Here is a 14,563-nt window from a genome sequence, read left to right as displayed (position 1 = left end):
AGAGATGTTATTGGGCTGAGCACAAATTTTGCCCACCAGATGACCCAGTTTATTTCCCTGGCATCACATGGATCTCCAAGTACATTCTCAAGGGAATGACCCCTGAGAACAGAGTTTAGAGTAGCTCTTGAGCATTCCTAGGTGTTATTTAAAAAAAAAAATGCTGGGAATAGGCTTGGAAGGATGACAACACTGGTGGTGGGAATGCCCCTGATTCAATATCACTATGTACCTAAAATATTACTGTGAAAGATTTGCAATCCACTTTGGTCAAAATAAAAATTATTTAATTAAAAAAAATCTCCACTGGGAGACTGGAAAGGGACAAGAGTTAAGGTACTTGATTTGCACACAGATAACTAACTTGATGCCTGACACAGGCCAGGAGTAAGATCTGAGCACCCTGGATATGGAAGAATGAGAAGGGAAGGGAAGGGAAGGGAAGGGAAGGGAAGGGAAGGGAAGGGAAGGGAAGGGAAGGGAAGGGAAGGGAAGGAAGGGAAGGGAAGGGAAGGGAAGGAAGGAAAGGGAAGGGAAGGGAAGGAAATGGGAGGGAAGGAAATGGGAGGGGAAGGGAAGGGAAGGGAAGGGAAGGGAAGGGAAGGGAAGGGAAGAAAATGGGAGGGAAGGAAATGGGAGGGGATGGGAGGGGATGGGTGGAGCGTGGAAAGGGAAGGGAGAGAAGGGGAGGGAAAGGGAGGGAAGGAAAGAGGAGGGAAGAGGAGGGAAGGGAAGAGAAGATAAGCAAGGGGAGGGAAGGGAAAGGAAGAGAAGAGAGGGAAGGGAGGGGGGAGGAAAAGAAGAGGGAGGGAAGGGGAGGTAAAGGAGGGGAGGAAAGGAAGGGTAGGGGAGGAAAGGAATGGGAGGGAAGGGGAGGGAAGGGAAAGGAAAGGAGGGGAGGGGAAAGAAGGGAGGAGAAGGGAAGTGGAGAGGAAGGGGGAGGGGAGTGAAGGGAAGGGGAGGGGAAGGGGGAGGGGAGTGAAGGGAAGGGAATGGGAGGGGAGGGGAAGGGGAGGGGAGTAAAGGGAAGGGAAGGGGAGGGGATGGGAGGAGAGGGGGAATGGAAGGAAGGGGAAGGGAAGGGAAGGAAGGGAGCAAGGGAAGAAAGGAAGGAAGGGAGCAAGGGAAGAGAAAGAAAGAAAGAAAGAAAGAAAGAAAGAAAGAAAGAAAGAAAGAAAGAAAGAAAGAAAGAAAGAAAGAAAGAAAGAAAGAAAGAAAGAAAGAAAGGAAGGAAGGAAGGAAGGAAGGAAGGAAGGAAGGAAGGAAGGAAGGAAGGAAGGAAGGAAGGAAGGAGAAAGAAGGAAAGAGAAAGAAGAAAGAACAAAGAAAGAGGAGAAAGAAAGAAAGAAAGAAAGAAAGAAAGAAAGGAAAGGAAGGAAGGAAGGAAGGAAGGAAGGAAGGAAGGAAGGAAGGAAGGAAGGAAAGAAAGAAAGAAAGGAAAGAAAGAAAGAAAGAAAGAAAGAAAGAAAGAAAGAAAGAAAGAAAGAAAGAAAGAAAGAAAGAAAGAAAGAAAGAAAGAAAGAAAGAAAGAAAGAAGAAGAAGAAAGAGAGAAGGAGGGAGGGAGGAAACACAAGTGACCCAAATATAGAATCTGTAGCTTTGAAAGTTGATATCTCTCACATTGTTTGAGGCAGAATGAAAGGTATCAATCTATAAAGGGACCAACACTCTATAAAGACCCCAAAAGTAGAAAAAGTCATTTAATTTTGAATTTATCTTTTAAAATAATTTCAGCTTTTAGAGTGCACAGATATCTGGGTCACCCCCACTTTCGATTTATATACAATTTATATACAATGAACATCTTCCTGGGCTACTTTCATTCCCTACCACCAACCCCTGGTAAAATCTGTGGCCTGTTCATTTCTTAATAACCACTCACTTATCCACTATTGCTATTAATCCAAAAGTGTGTCATTCAGAACGTATTTTCCATGAAAGTATTTTTTTTGTAGCATCTATCAGTGTTGCTGTGTGGCCTCAGTTGTTTGTTTAGTGCTGATTTTAGAAGAAGGAACACTTCACATGAAAAGGCCTTGTTTCCTCAAGTATTCATTCAGTGAGCTGATTTTCTTTTACTGTACAGCAAATAGTCCCAAAGTTTAGCGACTTAAACAACGATTCTTTATTATCTTTCATAGTTCTATGAGGTGTCTAGGCTCAGCGGGTTATTACCATTTCCGGTCTTTCATGCAGTTCTGGTTTGAAGGAGGTTGGGACAGTGTCCTGCCAACGTCTGATCTGGGTGTTTCTTCATACTGTGCATTCATATTCCTGTGACCTCAGATTAAAGAATTATATCAAGTGAGAGCCGAATGTCTCTTTCTACATGACCCCCAGATAAGGCTAACTTGTGTTCCCCCAAAGCAGAGAAGTTTCAGAATGATAGCGAATTTCTCATCAGAATGCACACACTTTCTGAGAAACCAAGGTGCTAGTTGGGAGATAAGATTCCTTGCGATCCTATTTGAATAAATGGATTCACACATCAAATATATGAAAATGCAGGATATACAAATTAAGGAATAGGATAAAGCCAACTCTAAGTCAGTGAAAACATTTCTGAAAGTGTCAGAGTAGTTAAGCAATGTTTGATGGTGTTTGAGTAGGTTCTGTTTTGTTAGATTAGTCAAGGTCCATTGATGGTTTTGGAACCAATCACATTAAACTGACTTACTCTAAGTGTTAAAGTAAATTTTGAATCAGCTCCATTTTGTTCATTTAGAAATATTCATACCATAATAACTGTAAATTCTTGATAAATCTGAGAACAAAATACAAATTTATCGAGTGATTGTATATATGTATATATTATTTTAGAGAAAATTCAAATGGATAATACACAAGATTGGAAGAATATAAATGGCATAACTGTTGCCAGTTATGAAGGTAAACAGTGTTGCTTTCCTTTTTTTTTTTCCTAATGTTTTTAAGATATTCAAGATTTTTTTTTCAGAAAGGTTTTTTAAATCCCTTTAGGGGAAAGGAGGATTTGTTTAAATTCCAAGCTGCTATTTCTTTCATGCAGATAAGGAGCCCAGCTCTGTACATATCTATCACAAATAACCTAGGGATGTAGAATCTTTAACACAGCTAGTGAAGTTGGAATTAAGAAAGAAACCTGGGGAGGTCCAGGAAAGTTCAAAAGACAAATAACACCTTTCACTGGATAAGTATGAAACGGGAACAACTTTCTTCCCAGAATGGTGATGATTTAAAAGTAAAAGTGTCTAACAGAAGAAAGGTTCCAGAAGCTTTGTCAATGGTTCAAGTACAGAGAGAATTCTGGAGTTTCTGATAGTTGTCAAATCAGAGGATCTAAAACAACAGTTTACTGATAGGAGAAGCAGATTATAGACAATGAGTGCAATAATCAAAACTGGGTTTCTATTATGGTTGTTTGATTCGCTTTTGCACTAAGTTACCTAGATTTCAAATATAATGATTGAAATGTTATGTCTATTGTCTCATTAAAATTTTAGTTTCTAAGTAACCAGATGCTGAATGAAACATCAGCAAGTCTTCATATTATTGAATGGACCTAACCTTAGGCTTATAATGACTTCTGTGAACTAAGTACCTCGAAGGTAACTAGGGGGAAATAAACAGGAAGTAATATAATGAGATGAGAGATTCCTTCTCCATCTTTCCCTCATTTATACCTCCCTTTTGGGGTAGTTACATAAACAAGAGCAAAACAGTCAAACTTGATGAAAGGTCTTCCCAACTGCAAGATTTCCTTTCTTTTCAAGTGATTTTGTAACCCAAAAGAAATATTCTAACCTTGCAGCAATTTGGAAGTTTACCAAATCTCAAGTAAAGCATAAAATAAGTTCCTCATAATCTTCACTAAATTGTCTAATTATAGGGAAGGACACTTGAGGGGATCTATACATAGCTAGAGGAGTTGCCATCAAAGAAACAAAAGGAAACTCAATAGCTTACTGACAACAGTTCCTATGGCTCCTTTCATTAGTTTTCTAATTTTTTATTGAATTTTGTTGACTTCTTAAAGATATTGGAAAACAAATCTAAAAGCTTTAGTCTATATGAAAACATTACAAATCATTATAGGATGGTTAAAGAACTCTCATACAATTTATAGATCCTGCAAAACTTGAGTTTATACTGTCTTCTCAACAGCTACAGAGATTGTAACTTTTTTAAGATCCTATTTTTTAAATTTTTATTGAAACCATTGTGATTTACAAGTCCTTTAAAGTTGGATTTCAGGCATACGATGACAGTGAATTAGAGCCATTCCCACCACCATTTTTGACCTCCCTCCACCAAAGTTACCAGCGTATATCGACAGTTAGCCCCCTGGCCTGCCAGTGTAACAAACCCATGTTAAGTTTAGACGGCTATAGTTTGGGTCTCTTGATTCTATTGTTGTTGATTTTGGCTTGAGTATTTAGTTCTGTACTTTCTGGTCCATTGTTTTGTCTAGGTAAACTTTTGAATGTTAGAAATTGTCATCATCTCTATTGAGTAAAACAACATACTAAGACAAAGGATTTTTCAGCAGCAAACAAATGTCTTCCATGCAAGAAACATGAGTTTAATCTCTGGCATAATCTCTGACAAAAATCATAACAATAATGATTGATTATAGTTTATATCTAATGTATACAAACGTCTGATTTTTAAACATAAATTTAGGTTGGGAGTCCAGTATACCTAGTTTGGTGACTTCTTTAGAGAAACAGAGATTACCACTGTTTATCTCTAGTCCTTTCTAATATCAGGAACTAGATACTAGGAAACAGCCATCTAGAACATTTGGGCTGGTGTCAAAACCAAATTAAAGCCAAGCAATTTGAGTCTGGATATAATAGGCACTTTGAACAGGCATACCTTGTATAGGTGTCAATAAAATCTGTCTCGTTATGTCACGGTTGCCTTTCTGAGCTAAGGAATTATGTTATTTCTTTTCTCAGAATATCCAGCATAATTGTGAATATTCTTTTTTTTTTTGGTCTTTCTGGCCACACCCGTTTGATGCTCAGGAGTTACTCCTGGCTAAGCGCTCAGAAATTGCCCCCTGGCTTGGGGGGACCATATGGGATGCCGGGGGATCAAACTGCAGTCCTTCCTTGGCTAGTGCTTGCAAGGCAGACAACTTACCTCTAGTGCCACCTCGCCGGCCCCATTTGTGAACATTCTTAACTAATTATAGCAAGTACCTTCCATTCTGGGAAGATGAGTCCCTTCTTTATGTGTTTATTCATCTCTTAATTTCATCCATTTTCTTCCTATCCAAGAGTATCGATCAATTTAGTATCTCAAAGTCAAGAACGCTTAATTCTTGACATTACTATGGACCATTTTTATTATTGCATTCCACATCAAATTCGCCTATTCTGATACTGGAGAAATAACACAATGGTTAAAGCTCTTGTCTTGCATGCATCCAAATCTAGATTTGATCTTCGGCATCCCATATAGTTCCCTGACTACCTCCAGAAATGATTCCTGAGTGCAGAGCCAGGAGTAATTCCTGAGCACCATCAGGTGTGACCCATCCCCCCAAAAAATTTACCTGTTTTCTAAAGTCTCTGATATCCAGAAACCATGCCATCTGTGTGGGATTTGTGTCCTACTTCAAAGAGATACTTTGAAATCTATCTTTATGCCTTTGGATGTGATTTTACTTTGAAATATTGTCTTTGCAGCTGTCTTCAAATTAAGATGAAATTTTTTTGAGTGGACCTCATTCAAAGTAATTGTTGAACAAAGACATGCAAGTAGAAAACCAAAGTAAAAATTAGTGTAGGGGCCGGAGAGATGGCATGGAGGTAAGGCGTTTACCTTTCATGCAGAAGGTCATCGGTTCGAATCCCGGCGTCCCATATGGTCCCCCGTGCCTGCCAGGAGCAGTTTCTGAGCACAGAGCCAGGAAAAACCCCTGAGCACAGCCGGGTGTGACCCAAAAATCACAAAAAAAAAAATTAGTGTAATATATTCACAAGTCAAGAAACACGCAAGACTGCAGGAGAAAAGTGAGAAACAAGAGCAGACTCTTGTCCTTTGTCCTCATGATTATTAAATTCTAGTGGCACCCTGATTTTATACTTCTGGCCTCCAGAATTAAGTAACAATAAATTTCTGTTGTGTCAAGCCACTCCTTTTTTTATTTTGCTGTAGTTGTCCTTGGAGCCTAACTGACCTATCTATAAGTCTTTGAGTACACTTTAATTTGTGGAAATATATAAATAACATTGTAGAAGTAACCACACTTTCAATTTTCTCTTTAAAAAACAAGAAATATAAACATCCCTTCTCTGAGTTAGGGGTACCAAATAAAATGTAACACATACAGGCATCCTCTATGTTTTATTCATTAAGGCAACATGAATTATATACACAGTAAATAAGAAATTAATGTATAAATTCATAGTATACCTATTTTAGAAAAACTCTCCTTTACAGAATTTCTAAGAAGCATGATCAAAAGTGAAACAAAGAAAACTTAACTTAATGCCCAGTAAAATTTGGTAGCCTACACATATAATATTGAGGAAGAGAAGGTGAGGATATTCAGAAGTAGAAGACAAAACAAACCAAACAAAAAATACTTTTAAAAAAGCACCAATTAGAACCACCAGGGATAAAAAGGCAAGTTGCATTGTATAGAAAGAAATAAAAGAAACTGAGACTTTGCTTTTTGGGAGCATGAGTTCAAAGTGGCATGAAGGCATGATACAGATCTAAAAATGTAATAGACTCATTCCCAAAATCTAGAAAGATTATGCTGGAAAAAAGAAACCCTAATATTAATTACTTTTCTGTGCCAGGATTTTTACATAGATTAATTGACTTCATCTACAACAATTATGCAAGCAAGTAGGCCTTAGTATCCCTGCACTTCAGAGATAAGAGAACAAAGGTGTAGAGGGCAGTTGGGATTCATACCCAAAAACCTGGGCCTCTGCTCATTCTATACACCAAGGGCTGTTTCTCATAACCTTTTCTCTGTGAGAAGTGCAAATTAGAAGTAACTGAAGAAGGAAGCACACATCCACTAAGCAAATAGCACATATTTAAAAAAAACTCCAGTGATGCAAAAAAGAGTAGACTGACAGCTCATATAAAGGAATGCAAAATTAAAGGACAAATGTATGAGTAAGAAGGCCAGTATCAGGGAAGAATTCACATAAAAGTCACCTTTGAAACTGGCATCAGGAATTTTTAAGACTAGAACTCCTGGCTAAATGGGACATGAGGTCTATTTCACAATGACCCTCCCAGATTCTTAGATAAATGAAGAGTTGAATGCAAACCTTACTTCATTCTCATTAATATTCCTTATTGAATGTCTTGTTTTGTTTTGTGTATGGTCCACATCCTGCTTTGCTCTGGGATCACTCTTTGCAGACTAGGAACCATTTGCATTCTAAGGAATCAAATTTAGGTCAGCCACAAACAAGGCAATTATCTCAATTTCTTTGCTCTCTTCTTCATTTTCTGCAATGTACTTGAATCTGCAGGCTGGTTTTCTGCTCCTAGAAGCTTAAGGTTTTTTTCCCTATAGAGGAGAAATAAAGGAGGGACCAAAGAAGGACTTGAGTTTTTTCTGCAATTCTATCTATCCCCTGACGAAGGTCCATGAAAGAAGCTCACTCACTGGTCCTTCTCATGTACACCCAGTGAGTTTTTTTTGTTTGTTTGTTTTGGGGGGGGTCACACCCCGCGGTGCTCAGGGGTTACTCCTGGCTGTCTGCTCAGAAATAGCTCCTGGCAGGCACAGGGGACCACATGGGACACCGGGATTCGAACCAACCACCTTTGGTCCTGGATCGGCTGCTTGCAAGGCAAACGCCGCTGTGCTATCTCTCCGGGCCCACCCACCCAGTGAGTTTTAAGGACAATATTTATGCCCGTAGTTTATACATTTTCAATACACTTTTGGTAGACCAAACCTTATTAAACTATGGGTCTCAACTCCATATAGGGTTGTATAACTGAATGTGAGGGGGGTCATAAAATATTTGTTTTAAAATAAATTTATTAGAGCTAGAGAGATAGCTCGATTGATCAGAATGGATCAAAATGGCCTAGGTTAAGCCCCTGTCACTTCATTCTCCCCCAAACAAGACATAATCCAAAGAAGTACTGAGAGTAATCCCCAAATCAAGAATTACCCTTAAGCACCATTAGAGGTGCCCTCATATCCCCCATAAAGGAAAATTCTCCTTAGCCTTTAGAGCTCTTAATGGGCTGAACTCAAAGTATATGCAATGTGAAGTAACTGAAGAAACCAGCCTTCATAATCTTGGGGAAATCAATTCTGACAATCTTGGGGTGGAATATTTTGAGCATCCTCATCCTCATTCTCAATTTAATGGTATTTCTTATAGAATCCCATTGAACATTCTATGTCAATGATAGGATTTTTTTTTACTGTCAATGATATAATTTTTGCCTTGATTTACTCATACACAAACGCAAATAGTATTAAGGTGAGATTTTATAAGACACATTTATGGCCATCATATCTTGCCTAAAAAAAACATACCTAGGGCATAATTAGGACTTAACTCGTATCTGAGCAATTTGTCACAATTTAGTCTTTAGAGAGTTGAGGGCTTTATTCAGCCCTTGTGTCAGAGCCATTTTCTTCTCTTTTTCTTTGCCTGCAGTCCTAAGATGGTGCTGCCCTCCTCCTTAATGCATGAGGACAGTGGAAGGAAAAAAGTTTAATCTGCTTTGAGCACCGGCAGCTCACGCACTCAGATTTACTGATCTCTAAGGGCACTAATGTACCCACTGTTTGTTTATTTTGAAATTATTTTATTATCAGCTCTACATGGTTATAAACCGTTGCCAAGATGGAAAGCCCTCCAAGGACTGTTATTACTCATCCTCAGTATGCTCCCTGACCTGACCTTGAGAAGTAACTGCAGCTCCTTGCAGAAGCTGAAGATAATAAAATCTTCCTGACTTGCTCTGGGCCAGAGAGATTTCTGCCCAGCACCACAAACAAGCTGTTGTTAGCCATGAAGCTTTGCAACTGTCAAAAACATGCCAGAGGACTGGATTCAACTTCAACATGGGATCACTGAAAGTTTTGCTCCTGTGTGTCTTTGTCTCCCTGAAACAAGTTAACCAAAGCAAAATGCAGTCCTTCTTTCCTTCTTCAGAAAGAAAGAAGTCCTTTAAATCAAAGAAATTCTTACAAATAGAACAACTTACTCAGAATCACCCTTCCCAGGAGAACCAACTTCTTCCATTTTATACATCACATTTTTGTCTTTATATATGACTATGTTACAGTTGTAAGCTAAATATGTATGTTATAAATATAATCTGTGATCTATACACATCAAATATATGTGTCTCTAGACTTATACACAAGCAGTGGAATATCCTTTCAAAGCAAATGTTATAATGAAGTGCTAAGCAACATTTTTATATGCATGGTTTATGAAACTGAAATTGAAGCCCTATCCTTAAGGCTTGTTGGACGAATAATTCCTAATAACTGAATAACACAAGTTACATGAATGAATCAGTTTAAAATTTCCAAGGAGGGTGCTAGAGAGATAGTATAGAGGGTGAGGTGCTTTCTTTATATGCAGCCAATCCTGGTTGAATCCTTAGCAAATCCAGGAGTGATCTCTGTGTACAAAAGCGGGGGTAAACCCTGAACACCACCAGATGTAAGTCCCCCCCCAAAAAAATTTTAAGTTAGCCAATTAAATTTTATTTCTACATTTAATTTGACCTATATCTCAAGATGTAATCAATATAAAATTGTTAATGAATTCTTTTTACCTTCTGGAAAAAAGTCTTGGAAATATAATGTATATTTTACTTCTGCAGCTCATCTATATTTGGAAATTCTGATTTCTAGTGCTCAACGGTCATGTAAGACATGATCACCAAAGGAAACAAGGCGGTTGCTATTTCAAAAAGTTGCTTGACACCATTTCTAAGCTTTTCATTTTAGAATCATCACCTTTCACACCTTTATAATATGCCACTGAATTTATTAAGTCTGTTAATAAAAAAAGTATTACTTTTCTCTCTATTTACTGAACCTTTAAGTTAGCTCTGTTTGTTCACAATTATAAGTCATAGAACAATGCATCTACTTTTCCATATTGAATTAAACTATGTGCACAGATGTGGGATGATTGAGCAAACAGGTTCAAAAATCGTAATGGTTTAGAACTCCTCTTCCAAGTTGCTTTTCCAAATATTGGTGTGATTTTAACCTTGCCTCCAGCCATATGCATAAGTCAATGTGCCCTTATGTAAACACTACAGTCAGGTCACTTTCCAGAGTTTCTTTGGTCTTCTTTGCAAAGTATCTGTCCAGAATAGGTTGTTATTTATTTTTAAGATGTCCTCTTAGTTTCTTTAGTACTGTGTGCTTTCCTTGAATCATTATTATAGATTTCAAGCAAATGGTCATTGTAACAGCAAAATGTGCTCAATTGAGGAAAAGAAAACACAGAAAAAGAATAAATTGGATGGTGCATGACTCAGAGAAACACCCTCATGGAAGTCCCTGAATGAAAAGTTTGCAAAACTCTCTGCAAACTTTGGCGATCCCATTTTCTTTGGCTTGGTTGGAAGAGAAATGTGATTTCCCATAAGAGATGCAAAACATGAAGAGTCCTGGATTGTTTGATCATTTAAATAGATGGAGACACTTTCTCCTACTTTCCTGGCCTCATGTAAATTCGGTTTTTATTTTTTTATTTTATAAGACATAAACTGGTTTAATTGTTGTTTTGATGTTAAAAAATGAAATTCCCATTTTCATATCTCCTAGTCTACTAAAGAATTTCTCCTTTAAAAGGAGCCATGAGAATTGGAAGTAAGCAGGTTGGCTGTTCTTATCACCTTCACCTTCTTTCTTTCTCTGTGTGCACACGCACTCTGAAGAAGAAAAGTCTTTTAGAATAGGATTAAGTACCAAGGTTAAAATTAATTAGCTAGAGATATATTAGGTGGTTCATTTGTTTCCTAGAAGAACCTTGAGCAGTTGGACCTGCCTATTTGAATGCAAAGGGCAGCAGGATATTAAAACAGGAATTCGAAGAAAGGAGGTAAAACAATGGGAGGAAGGTAAAATTCTGTATATTCAGAGTAAGCCATTCAACCTTAAATGAAAAAGTGACTGAGGTCAGCATAAAAGAAATATTTATAGTATCTTCTAAATTTTAAGAGGACAAGCCTAAATTTATGCCATCGCTGATTATGCACTATGTACAATTTTATGCCATTGTGGGCCAAATTAGTAGTGCCAAATATATATTTGGCTAATTCAATAACATAAGTATTTTTCTAGCTGTATTTTATTTACAAATTGCATAGCTACTGATCTCTCAAGAATAATTAACATTTGAATATAAATAAGGTATCTGAGCAATTCTATTCAATATATCCTACATTGAAGCTTATGTCCTTCAAATCTCCATCTTATATCTTGACTTTTCTTGCCTTTTTGACTAAATTTTACAAATCTTTTCCAACTGGCCTCCACTTTCAGTTGCATCTTAACTTTGATATTGCTATGCTTTATTTGTGGTTTTGGTGATGTTAACTTGCTAGTTTTGTCTACCAGTTTTTTATTATAAAATTTTTATTTGCCCTGAAATGAAAAAAAAAATCTACAAAGACATCAGATATACTCAAGGGTTTGACAATTGAAGTTAGATGTCATTTCAAGTAAGAAAAAGAAATAAGGGCTGGGGGGTCAAAAGGACTAGAATAATACATAGGATAGTAACAAGAACAGATACAGGGAAATGAAGGTTTCTAACATACAAAGGAGAGAAAAGTTATCTCTATACTAGATCTTTTTCTGGGCCAATTCCCCTATCTCAATTCTCTTTGATACTTAGTGAAGATATAAAAGTTTGGGCTTTTGTTTCATTTGCATGCTCATATTTTACAGCTGGGTCTAGATTGTCTAGACCTCAAAAATAATTCATATATTCAAAGTGACACAATGCAGAAGATTTGTTCTCAGGCCCTTTACCTGAATGGCCTCCGATACTCAACATTCAGCTATTTTCCCATCTTATTCAGACCATCTTGCTGTGTTTTGGCCTCTACTCTGCCATACTGCTGGGGAGATATTTACATCACAGGCATCTCTAAGTCCCACCCCAAGTGCCATTCCCCAAGGGACCTCTCCCCATCCACAAATGCATACACTCTCGACACAAACAATATACACACACACATACCTTGCTTAACCCCTCCAAAGGGCTCTGATAAAAAAAAATTTCAGGAAAGAAAGCATGAGTGAAGGCAATAGGACTCTTGCCAAAACAATACCTGAGTTCTATTTTTGAAGTGTCTGACAACTTTACAGCCATTTTTCAAGACCATATTCAATAAATTGGCTACACATGATCAATCACTGATTGCAATCATTAGATAGCCACTCAAAAGATATAGATTACTGAAGTTAATGGAGTGAATAGTACACAAGCCCTGTCATACCCATTAGGAAGCTATGATCCAAACACAGCAATAGAAGAGAACACGCGATAGATTACAGAGAAATCTCACACACAATTGTGGTTGTGTGCTAGCAGAAATGTAAGATGCTGTACTGCTATGGAAAACAGCATGGAGGATCCTAAAAAACAATGACACCAAATTACCATTTTAATAGCTTACCATTTCTAGATTGGTGTTCAAAAGTACAAGTAAGGATTCAATGAAATATATGTAAGTCCATGGTCATACCACCATAATTCAGGATAGATAAAATTATCTCCAAATTATCTCCAAATCAAATACGCATAAAAAGTTTGGCATAATCATAAATGGAATATTATTCAATCTTAAAAATGAAGGAAATACAGACATGGCTATAAAACATTATGCTAAGGGGCTGGTGAGATAGTTCAACAGGCAGGTGTATTTATTGTTCATAGTTGGCCCAGTTTTGATCCCTGGCATCCGACATGTCCCCTGAGCCCATCAGGATTGATCCCTGATCACTGTTATATGAGGTCACCTCCCAAAAAGAACATTATAATATGTACAATTCATGCCATTTATCAAAATATAAATACTGTTTGATTTAGCATCTTAAAGTATCTAAAAGAATCTAATTCATAGATAAAATACATTAAAGGTCATAAATGCTAAGAAGTAGGAAGAAAAATTATTGTTTAATGAGTGTACAGAGTTTCAGATTTTCAGGATGAAAAGAATTCTGGACATAAATGGTCTTGAGGGAGAAAACACAATGAAAAAATAATGAATAAAATTGGTATGATTTAAAATTAGGGGCAGCATATTTTAGATTATCCAATAAAGTATAAATTTGAAGTCTAGAATAGCATGGAGCATATGAGTTATAAACAATATGCAACTATAACACAAAGCATTTAAATGCAAAATACTTAATAGAAGAATCCATGAATACATTCTTTTAAGTCTACAAAATATATTGGAGTCCATTTTGAATAATACCATCAGTTCACATGAATATTTTAGGCAACTATTTCACTCAACCAATGTTGATTGGATGACTATTTGTACTAGATTCAGTATTAAGTAATGAGACAATCTTCATCAGTAGGACACATTTTTTCCATCTGCTGGAATTATAAAGAACCTAATTCAGAGAAGAAAGGGCAAGGGCTAAATTGTACTTCCTTATAAACTTGATATAAACATATAAACTTCCTTATAAACTTTCTTAACTTGAATATATCTTCTGAAGTATTCATCATAGTCAACCTCTAAGTTCAACTTTATAATCTCCATTTTTTAGAGAAAGATTCTAAGACTTGAATAAATTACCAACATATAAATTTGGTTAAAAGCATCTAATTCCTGTTCCAGTTCACCTGATCCAAAAATCCATGCTTTCTGACTTAAAATACTAATTTTATCCCAACTTTATTGCATTATACAATCATACAGATAGAAATAAGAAAATATGATTATGACCCACTGCCCTGCAGGTGACACAAAAGCAAGAACAATGTGATAATAAAGGATAAAATTCTACCCTGGGGAATGCAGAGACCAGAAGGTTAATTCCACATAGGCATTTCAGCTTACGTATGAATTTCCAAGTAGACAATGACAGTAAAACAAAAAACAGTCTAGTGTATGTTTCCCATCAGTAAGATGATTTTATCGCTAGTAAAAATTTTCCACCTTTTTTATGTGGATTCTTTTTTCTGCTTGAAGGCACACCCAACACCCTTGGACAGAAATAATGGCCGCGTTCCATAGCCAAACTCGAAAAATATGATGAGGAGCTAACTCTTCTAGGTGGGACCAACCTATGGACTAAGAACACTGGAGTATTCTTGCAATGGGGATGGAAAAAGGGGTTTCCACAACTTTGACTCTATCAGAAAACCCTCTTGTCCCTACCCACACCTGCCATCTGCCTAGCAGAGAGAGCACTAAGTTCCAAAAAGAAATAATGGCCTCGGACTCTTTCCTATTAGACTGGTCTGGGCTAAAAGCTCTGAACCTTCTTGGAATGGGGCAGGCAGTTCTCCCTTTCTATTTAAAGCCATAACAGCCCACAGTCAGGCTGGACATCAAAAATATGCCTAACTCCAT

The sequence above is a fragment of the Suncus etruscus genome, chromosome 18 (assembly GCF_024139225.1).
Source record: "Suncus etruscus isolate mSunEtr1 chromosome 18, mSunEtr1.pri.cur, whole genome shotgun sequence".
Classification (NCBI taxonomy): Eukaryota; Metazoa; Chordata; class Mammalia; order Eulipotyphla; family Soricidae; genus Suncus; species Suncus etruscus.
This window is presented reverse-complemented; position numbering follows the sequence as displayed.